The sequence below is a fragment of the Nannospalax galili genome, unplaced genomic scaffold (assembly GCF_000622305.1).
Source record: "Nannospalax galili isolate Female #2095 unplaced genomic scaffold, S.galili_v1.0 scaffold553, whole genome shotgun sequence".
Lineage (NCBI taxonomy): Eukaryota > Metazoa > Chordata > Mammalia > Rodentia > Spalacidae > Nannospalax > Nannospalax galili.
Genome location: NW_008336313.1, coordinates 1804778 through 1815985, shown reverse-complemented (window position 1 = coordinate 1815985; position 11208 = coordinate 1804778).

Sequence of the window (11208 nt, the reverse complement as noted above, 5' to 3'; positions counted from 1 at the left end):
CACTGAAAAATAAAAGTCCCTATGAAATAAAAAGTAAAAGCCCCTACTTTTCAGCTGTTTAAATAGTTTGGCATAGTCTTTAACATCAAAACCTGAAACGGTAATGAAAAAATAAAAACTACATACCACTCTCATGCTGTCAAAATAAAATAAATACAAATGTTAAAACTATGCTAATTAATACTTAAAATAAAAATATAAGAAATTAAAGGTCTCTGATAGATGTTATTGTAATCCATTCCTTAATGAGCCAAAAAGAAGAAAAACAATGTAAAATTTTTTGTTATTGTTTCGGTGTTTGTTTGCTTATTTGTTTGAGAAAGGGTCTCCTTCTGTAGCTTAGGCTGGCCTTGAACTGCAGTCCTCTTGTCTCAGCTTCTCCAGTGCTGTGATAAGAGGCATGTGCCACCATGCCAGGTTCAGCATTATTATTTCAATATATTTTATTTGCTATTTTTTATTTTATGTGTATCAGTGTATTGCCTGCACGCATGGAAGTGCACCCATGTCATGAAATGCCCGCAGAGGACAGAGAGGGTGTCAAGTTACCCTGGAATTGGAGTTACAGACTGTTGTTAGCCACCATGTGGGTGCTAGGAATGAAACCCAGGTCCTCTGCAAGAGCAGCCAAGTGCTTTTAACCACTGAGTCGTCTCTCCAGCCCCAGTGTCATTATTTTTAATAGCAGCTATACTGTAAAATACATTTGATAAATTTAAGAATTATTGACAAAAATATAACAATTATGCACAAAATAATTTCTTAGTATAATAATATTTTAACAATTTAAAAATATTATGGCTATGTAAAGCTAATAACAAATGTAGTTAATGGTAATCCATTACCAGTCTGGACTGGTAAGAGTGACACCTAGCTGGGGCTGGTAGCACAGGCCTTAATCCAAGCTACTTGGGAGACTGAGGCAGGAGGCTCAAAAGTCTGAGGCTAGCCTGCACTACAGACTTAGCAAGGCCCTGCCTCAAAACAAAAAGTGAAAAGCAGACTGAGGATCTGCCTTGGAGTAGAGCAATGCCTAGCATGTGCAAGGCCCTAAATTCAACCCCCAATCCACAGTACCACCCCCTCCCCCCAAAAAAACTTGCCATCCATCACCATTGTTTATTCATTTCTAGGAAGTACAGAGTAAATGAGCTAGGAATGATGATAGAAGTTGTAAACACACACACACACACACACACACAAACACATGCATACACAAGGGAAGAAAGTAAACAGAACAAAATGCAAAATGTCTCTGGCAACTAGCAATTCTGATTCAGCATGAGTAAGCAGACTCTTACCACAACTCTTCCCCCTCAGATTAAAAAAAAAACCAAAAACCAAAAAACAAAAAAACAGCAACACACACACACACACACACACACACACACACACACATTTGAAGGTCCAGGAGAGCAAAAGAAAGTAGTGACAAAGATAAACCACTGAAATTAGAATAACTCATTTTCAAGGGGTGAGGCTGCTATATTTTTTCGGTGTTGATCTTCACTGCAGGCTAAAGGTGGCATTGCACAGGCATATAAAATTGAGAGGAAAGCCACTTTGTGTTTGGCCAGAGGACAAAGTTCAGGGCAACCAAAGCTGCTGGAAAGTGAGGGAGGACTGCTAGAAGCAGGGAGCTGAGAAAGGCTTTCTGTCCAAATCCCTGGTTGACCCCAGAGCCACACAAATTATGGCAAACGGCAAGCAGCTAGCTGAGAACGAAGCATCTAAGCTAAATACAATGTTCTTCAAGAGACATTTTCAATGTCTTCGATGCAGTCAAATGGACTGCTAGAACAATGCTATTGAAGGATGAGAACTGAGTCTCCTAAACACAGCAGCCACGATGTACAGAGTAAATCCAAGTTGACAGGCGGAGAATCAGAAAATAGAAGTCTCAACAGAAAAAGGAACTGGATGAGAATAGCCCTAAAATGATCTAAAGGGTCTAACACATTTTAAAATTAATTTTCTTTAATGTGCAAAATAATGGGTTTGATTCTGACATCTTCATACGTGAGCATCATCGTGCTTTGCTCATAGTCTCGCTCCCATTACCCCTCCCCTCTTTTCTCTGCCCCTCCCTTCCACTGGTCCTCTTCCTTCCTCACCCCAAATAATAATCTCCATTGTTTTCATGTCATGTATATGCTCTACCAATGAGAAAACACGGAACATTTGTCTTTCAGAGGCTGACTTATTTCACTTAACATGCTCTCCAGGCACATCCATTTTTATTGCAGATGGCATAATTTCATTCTTCTTTATGGCTGGATAAAATTCCATCCATTGTGTATACATATATTTTCTTTATGCATTCATCTGTCGATGGGCATCAGTTCAATGTTGGCTATTGTGAGAAATGAATAGATTTTTCAAGATATTTTATTATTTTTATTTTATGTGTATGAGTGTATTGCCTGCATGTGTGTAAGTGCACCCATGTAATTCAATGTCTCGTGGAGGTCAGAAGTGAGTATCAGAGTCCCCTGGAACTGGAGATATGGACGATTATTAGCTGCCATGTGGGTGCTGGGAATCGAACTTGGGTCCTCTGCAAGAGCAGCCAGTGCTTTTAACCACTGAGCCATCTCTCCAGCCCTGAGAAATGAATAGATTTTAAGGCAGCTATTGTAATCACACTTCATGAACAAACATATTCATAGTGAATGAAAAACATAGGAAATCAGGTCAGAGAAATGCAAAATATTTTATTTTGAAACTTCTTAAAAATGGAAATTATAGAACTAAAAAGTCTAATATCTGAAAATTTAAAAATCCCTGGCTAAGATTGAGGCAAAACGGAGCTATCTAAGAAAAGGATTGAAAAACTCAGAGACAGAAAGCAAAAATGAGTTAGATATTAAAAAGGATTCAAAAACCAGTGGAATGATGATGAAAATCTAACACATGCAGAATTGAGCACTAGATGAGGAGGAGAAGGGCGTAGAAAAATGTGTGAAGAAATGAAGACAAGATGCTTCTTTAATTTGGTTAAAATGAATAAATTTACAATTTCCAGAAGCTTAGTCAACTGTATGAAGGACCAGTATGAAAAAGACCATGGTTAGGGACGTAGTCAAACTGCTGAACCCCAAACATCAAGGTAACATCTTTGAGAGCAGCCGGAGAAAATAAGACACATACAGGGTGTGACAATTCAGATTACTCCTGGAAGTTCAGCAGAAACTGTGGAAATCAGAAACTGTTATGGCCAACGGGCACTGGCAGTTCATTAATATGGTGAAAGGAAAAAACCCAAACCCAAACACACAAATATTAGGAAGACAGAATTTTATATCAAGTAAAACATTCCTTTGACAATATTCTTTTCACACATTTAAAGTAAAAGTAAACAGAGAATTTGGTACAAGCAGGCTTGCTACTAAGTATGCTGAAAGAACTTTTTTAGGCAGAAAGAATATGATACCATTTTAGGGTTACCTCTTCAGAGGGGGGAATGTTAGAGTAGCCAAAAGCCCCATAAAAATAAATAAATATATCAAAGAAGAAGAAAATTTGGGAGCTTTTATCTAATCCATAAAAGATTTTAGGGTTACCTCTTCAGAAGGGGGAATGTTAGAGTAGAGTAGCCAAAAGCCCCATAAAAAAAAAATAAATAAAAGAAAGAGTATATGAAGTTATTAGAAAAAAGTGATGGGGAGATACAGGAGGAGTTGGAGGGGAGGGAGTGGGCATGGATTTGATCAAAACACCTTGTATGCATGTATGAAATTCTCAATAAATTATTTTTTTTTCAAAAAGAGAAAAATATGATACCAGAAGCTTGGGGCTTCAGGAATGACTGAAGAAAGATCTGGTAAATTTATGGTTACTTTCTAGACATGGGATTGTTTCTTTGAAATATACCGGAATGCCAAAGGCTGAAAATATAATATTTTCCTGTCACATTTATAGGAATATATAAATATATGGCAATAATACAGATGATAGGACAACAAACCTCAATAATTTAAATTTTTCTGTATCTTTATGTAAGTAGTATAATTTTACTTTAAGCAAACTGTGAAAAGTTGACAATGCTTTAACAAGTACAAAGACAAATAAAAATTAAAATAAAAATGTAATATATATTCAAATAATTCAAAAGAAGGTAGAAGAGAGCAACAGAGGAAAGATAAAGCACGACTATTAGGTTTGAATGTGAAACGTTCCTCACAGGCTCATGTTTGGACATTTGGTCCCCAGCTGGTGGTGCTGGTTTGGAAGGGGGCAAAAGCTAGGGAAAGTGGCTCACTAGCATATGGGCCTTGAGGTGGCCAGCTGGCCCCAGTTCCCACACTCTCTATGCATCCTCTTCTCCCAAGGTGTAAGGAGGCCCACCATGCTCCTGTCACCATGTTGCCAGCTCCCCCCATGCCTTCCCCACTACAACGGATTTTACCCCCCACACCCTTAGCCAAATAAATTCTTCCTTCCTATAGTTACTTTGGACAGGTGATCTGTCACAGCAATAAGTAGTGAATACCAGGAACTGGGGTCTTTGCAGTGATAACGTTAACTGTGTGACTTGTAGGTCTTCAGGACTGGTTCGCAAAAGAATTGTGGAAGAGTTTGGAGCTGTGGGATGGAGACGACCCCATAAGCTGAGCTTATTGGGGATCCTGGTGGGAATGTGCGAAGTACAGACCGGGATCATCAAGCTTCAGAGGGAATTCATGTTGTATTTAGGCACAGCGTCTTACCGCCTCTGCCTATGACTTAAAATTTTAAATGAAGCTATATTCAAAATAATAGACTAGTTTGTTTGGTGGAATAAATGTCAAAACATATTCAGGCTGTGACATGGTTCCTACCCAGTGCATTTAATGAGAATTCAAAGTAGAAAGTAAGGAAGGAAGATATTAAGAATGTGCAGTTGGGCATGGAATGAGGCATGAGCATGGTTATTGTTGTGGTCAAGGTGGGCATAAACAAAGCTGCTATAATTAATACAAACATAGACACAATTATGAAAAAGCCTCCCACTTTGCAGTGAGTCAGTATATTAGAGTGCTTTAAGGACCATTAAGGACACAGACCTGACCCATCAAAAGATCCTGTCTGTAACAATGCAAACTCATATGAAGTACTTTCATTTGGTGCCTGAATGAGGATTCAAGGCACTCTGTTCAAATAGGACCTCCTGGGGAATTGTTTCCCAAAATTCAACCAGGGAAATGCTCAGAGGCCACCGACCAGCCACTTGTGACAGAGAGCCAGCATACATCCTGAACTGGTGACAGAACTTGGGATCACGTTTCTGGTTCTGCTTTCGTGGGTATGAAAGAAGTGACAGTGAGGAAGGTCACAGAGGCCTGCACCAAGGTTCATAGTGGCTGCACCACTGAGGCTGGGTAATAAACTCAGATTCCCTTCATGTAGTTCTTGAATAGGTTGTGAATGAAGCTGGAGCGGACAGAAACAGGAGACATTCACTGAGGAACCTGTGTGCACTGAGTAAAGCTGGCCCAAAAGAGAGGCCTAAGGAACAGTGCTGAAGGTGGGGCGACCCAAGCTTGTTGGAGCTCAGATGATGCCATTGTGAGTTCGAGATGGCCCACATAGAGCTGCAGGGTTTGGTATTTACAGTCTTGCTTTGACACAATCATTCTTTGATAACCTCCCATTCCATTTGGGATGGGAATTTTTACCTTGTGCCATTTTATTTGAAAAGTATATAACTTCTGAATTTTTAAAATTTTTATAAGAGTACAGGGTTAAAAGATTATCTTCAGTCTCAGAAGAAACTTCAGACTTTTGAGCAGTATGAAAAACATGACAATGGGGACATTTGAAGTTTGACTGAACGCAAGTTGCTGCATTATAAGATGACCTTGAGGCTAGAGGACCAGGGGTAGAATGTTATGATTTGAATTTAGAATGTTTCTCAGTGCCAGGTATGGAGGCACATGCCTTTAATTCAAGCATTCTTCTCTGCCGTAAGATAAGCATCCTGGCTGCAAAATCCACCACATTCTTAGAACAGTTTAACTAAAGAGAGAGTTACCGGTAAAATTAATAGCAACTTTCTAGAAAAGTAAAATCATCTTTTAAAGATTGATTTTATTATTTTTAAAACTATGTATGAGCATTGGTATCTGTGTGGGAGTTCATATATATCAGTATAGATACTGGTGGAGGCCAGAGGTTTAGCATTCCCCCCAGAGGTAGAGTTACAGGTGAGCTGTCAGATGTGGGTGCTGGAACTGAACTTGGGTCCTTTGCAAGAGCACTATGAGCTCTTCATCACTGAGCCCTTTCCCCAGCTCCCCATTTCATTTTTAACAGGAACAAATGAATATTGTCAATATCTTAGTCTATTCAAGCTGCTATGAAAAAATTATCTTCAGCTGGGGAGTTATAAATAATAGATATTTGTTTCTCACCGTTCTGTAGGTAGAGAAGGCCAAGCTCCAAGTACCACAAGTACCAGCAGTTTCAGGTCTCCACAGAAGCTGCTTTGTTGCTGCCCCTCATGTAGTAGAAGGAGCAAACAGCTCCCTTGCACTTCTCATTTTCATTTTGTTATTTTTAAACACTTCTTACTGATTTCTAAAGCTGAATTTCTTTATGATGTATATGCTAAATATGCAGTGCTAAGGCTACAACTTAGGGTCTAGGTGCAATGCTTACTCTTACCAGTGACAGGACTGAGAATCACCATGGAAACAAACTTCTGGGCATGTCTATGAAGGATTTTTCTAGATTTGGTTAATTGAGATAGGAAGTCATGCCCTACATGTGGGTGACACCATTTCCTGAACCAGGGTCTTGGGCTGAATAAAAAGGAGAAAAGGAGTTGAGCTGTAGCATATCTCTCTCTCTCTCTCTCTCTCTCTCTCTCTCTCTCTCTCTCTCTATCCTTCCTGACTGTGGATGCAATGTGGCCAGCTTCCTCAAGTTCCTGCTGCCCTGCTGTCCCCATCATGGTGAACTGTGTCCTCAAACTGTGAGCCAAAACAAGCTCCTTCTTCCTTAAGTTGCTTGTGCCAGGAATTTTGTCATAGCAACAAAAGAACCAATAACCAATACAGCAGGCAAGTGCCGACACTAAATTGTACAAAACACAGTAGGCAAGTGCTCTACAATAAATGACAGCCCAGCTTATCTTTTATAAGGTCCCTAGTCCCAGTCACAAGGACTCCTAAGACCCTACCTCAATACCATCACAATGGTGATTAAGGTTCATCACAGGAATTTTGATGGGACACATTTAAACTACAGAAACCAAATATGATAAAATAAACAACTTCACAGGCATGTATCAAAATAAACTAAAAGAACACTGATACTGTAGAAAACAAGAATTTAAGAAAATAAATTCTAACCAGATGTGATGGTGCACATATACAATCTCAACGCTCAAGAGGTTGAGAAATAGGATCATAAGTTTGAGCCCACCCTAGTCTATACAGCCAGGCTGATTCTAGAGGGACACAAAGCCATCAAGAAAACCTGGAAATTTAAATGTGAACAAAAAAGTGACTATAAGAAGTAGAAGAAGTTTAGGAAATGTCACATAATGAATAGTAAGTTTTCAGAAAGACATGCAGAGAATCACTCCAACAAGCCTAACTGTCTGGTCACTAAAGAAAATAGTGAAGAAACTGGCAAGGAAGTAATAGACATTCTGGAGGCTTAAAGAAAGATATTTGACTTTAAGATATGGTTCATTTACAACATGGTCCATTTCCTGTTTGAGCTCTGCTTCCTGAGTGCAGACGCAGTGTGGGTGGCCAGACCTCTGCTCCTGCCACGGTGCCTTCCCCGCCTGCTGACATGCTCCCCACGACGGTAGATGGAATTTCTCCGGAACAGTACACTGAAATAAACCCTTTCTCCCTGACGGTGCTTTTGTCGGGGTATTTTATCACAACAGCAAGGGATGAAACCAAGATGCTATGTATATTCTCAAGACCTCTCAGAACAATACTGATAAGAGAAGTTTCTGAAATTTGAAAATTTTTGGGGTCTTTGTTTGTTTGTTTGCTTGAGACAGGGTCTCCCTGTAGCCCCAGCTGGCCTGGAACTCACTATGTAGACCAGCTTGGCCTTGAACTCACAGAGATCCGCCTGCCTCTGCCTCCCGAGTGCTAGGATTAAAGGCATGTGCCACCACACCTGGCTGATTTTAAAAATTAAAATGCTACATGTTTAAACAAATAGGCTAGTAAATTTATCATGATGCAGAAACTATGATATGTTATATTTCTTTGGAAATTTTTATTAAACAGGAATTTTAAACATGTAAATGAGAATTAAAGATGACCTGGACAGTAATAGATCCTATTTATATTTTTATGCTGTGAGACAAATTTTTAAAAATTATAATAAGTAGCTCTATGTGCTATTTAAATTTTTTTTAATTATAAAATCAGGAGTTATAAAAATATTACAAAATATTACAAAAATATTTATGTAACTATTATTACAAAAATAATAGTTCTACAGCTGAGGATGTAACTCAATGATATAGTACTTATCATTGAGTACTTATCATTTAATCCCTGCTACTGCCCCCCCCAAAAGATAAAAATAAGGTTATTAACAATCATGGTATATCTTCATGTTTCTTTCTCCAAAGAGTGAAACCACAAGGAATGAGTAATTATAAGTCTAATTTCACATGTTGTGACTAAGATAAATGGCATTAATGTCAATAACAATAAATTAAAAACAAATCAATAAATACTTAAAAGACTCTCAAGTAGCTTGCCCTTGCTGAGTCTCTGGATCAACTAACTTTCTAGACCCCTAGGCATGACCTGTTGAATAGTGGCTAAGTGCATGCTCTGGTCTGAAGATAGTGAGTTATTTTCGGCATGCTGGTAAAGCCCCTGCTCAGTGACTGGTTGGTCTTAAACTTGTTGATGGTAGCTGTTATTGTAACTACATAATCTAACCACAGCATGTTAAAAAATGGTCTGATAGACACATGAAGAGATGAACAGGTTTACCTTTTTTATTATTTTTAATGTATGTGTGAGTGTATTGCCTGCATGTATGTGAGTGCACCCATGTCATGCAATGCTGCAGAAGTCAGAAGATGGGCCCTTTTATATTATAAATTTAAGTAAATGTTTAAATTACACATGCATAGTTTTATATATAATTTTATGCTGTCCTCACACACAAAATTTTGTATAATATCAGAAATGAAATAATTTTACATTCTTATACTTTTGAATTCTAAATGTCACTTAAGTTGGGGATATATAGAAACATGAAATTAGTTGAGCTAGCTCAAATATTTACTAAGTAATTATAGTATGCAAATTATACCTACCTCAGTCATATCCTTAAGATAATGAAAAGGTCTCATATGATTTGATTTTAGATTTTTTTCTTCTGACTCTAAGGAAATCCAAACACAAACACTTGTAAATTTTTTTTAAAAAATGCTATTTGTAATTAAATGCAATAAGCTATTTCTCTACAAGTAATAGACTTTTTAGAAGCATAGTCTAATAACTATAATTGCTTACTTATGCAGTGTTTCCACATTTTTATTTATTCGTTTGTTTGTTTATTTGTTTGTGTCTGTATGTGTCTGTATTTAATTATGAATGCCACAGCATGTGTATGGAGGTCAGAGACAACTTTCCGGAGTCTCTCTCCTTTTGCCATGAGGGCCCCAGTGATGGAACTCAGGTTGTTTGACTTGGCATCAAGCACCTTATCTGTCAAGGCATCTCCCCCACCAGTTATCAGTTCTAAAGGTAGTATTCATTGGAGACAATAAAAATAGTTTCCTGTTTATCTCAGGAGTGAAAATCATAATAGGAAAATGGCGTTGGGAGTTCTGGGAAGATGCAGCACACTGCAGGGACAGATGCTGAGGATGCCCTCACTGGTCCTACCTGCCGCATCTTCTCAGTGTCAGGTACAACACCTAAATCATCTGTATTTCAGTGCTTGCCTATCACTACTATCTGTTGCTATGATTCTCCTAGTGTCCCAGTTTTTGAGGTGGCTACTATAATCATAGTGACATCTATGAGACACATTAATAATGTGTCCCTTGACTATGGGGTACACTTGGGGAACTGTATCACTAGACAACTCTGTCAGACATCAGAGTACACTTACACAAACCTGGATGGCACAGCCCACTACACACCTACCTGGTCCATATGATATGGTTGCTTGTTCTTTAGGCCACAAAGTTACCTAGCCTTTTACCATTCTGAATACTGAGTACAGTTGCAATACAATGGAGTTCATATATCTAAACACAGAAAAAATCGGGTAAAATCAGAATTTTCAGCTCCACTATAATCTAACGGGCCTACCATCATATAAATGATCTGTTGATTGACTTATTATGTGGTGCCTGACTATATCAAAAGGCTTTCACAATGCGGCTGGGGATGTAGCCAGGTTGGGAGAGTGCTTGGCTAGCATGTGTAAAGTCCTGGTTCAGTCTCCAGCACTGCATAAATTAGGCATGTGTGGCACATGCCTGTACTGCCAGAACTCAGGAAATGAGGTCATCTCAGTTATGTAGCAAGTTCCAGGATAGCATGGACTACATGGGACACCCCATCCCCCTTTCCCAAATGGTTGGCAGGCTTCACGAGTGACTAAACCATAAGTCAGTCATTTTGGAGTGTGTGCTAACATCTCTTTCAGCTTTCAGGAGTAGAAGTGGTGGTGGGATGATCTGCAGCTACTCCGTCTTGTGCACGGAGAAATTGCCACCCAGATCATTGTAATACTAGCCTGGTTCTTTAGTCAATGGAGAAAAATCTTGTGCCTATCACTCTGGTGGTGGTGACGATCCTCCTTCAAATACCTCAGGGTTTGTGCTCCACTTAGATTGTTCCAGTTTCCAGTGAGTGGCTCAACTACTGTATGGGCAAGATGGCTTAGCAGAGCTGTAAATGGAGGTGGGGGATTGTGGAGCTAACACCACAGGCCTCTCTCTGTGAGGAGAAGGAGAATGGGGGGGGAATGACATACCTGCTTCCTTGGAGGCCCCATGGGGAACAAGGTGGACATGGCAATGTAGGGACCTAGGACAGCTTGACTGACAGCCCAGAACGCTGTGCCTGCCTTTCTACTTTGGAAGAGTCTCTGGGGCTGGGGGATAGGAGGCCTTGTTCATAAGCTCCTGCCCTGGCCAGTCCTTCTTGTTGGATGCATGAGAGGCTGGGAAATGTCAACTTCAAAAAAGGGTTTTTGATTTATTTATTTTTATAT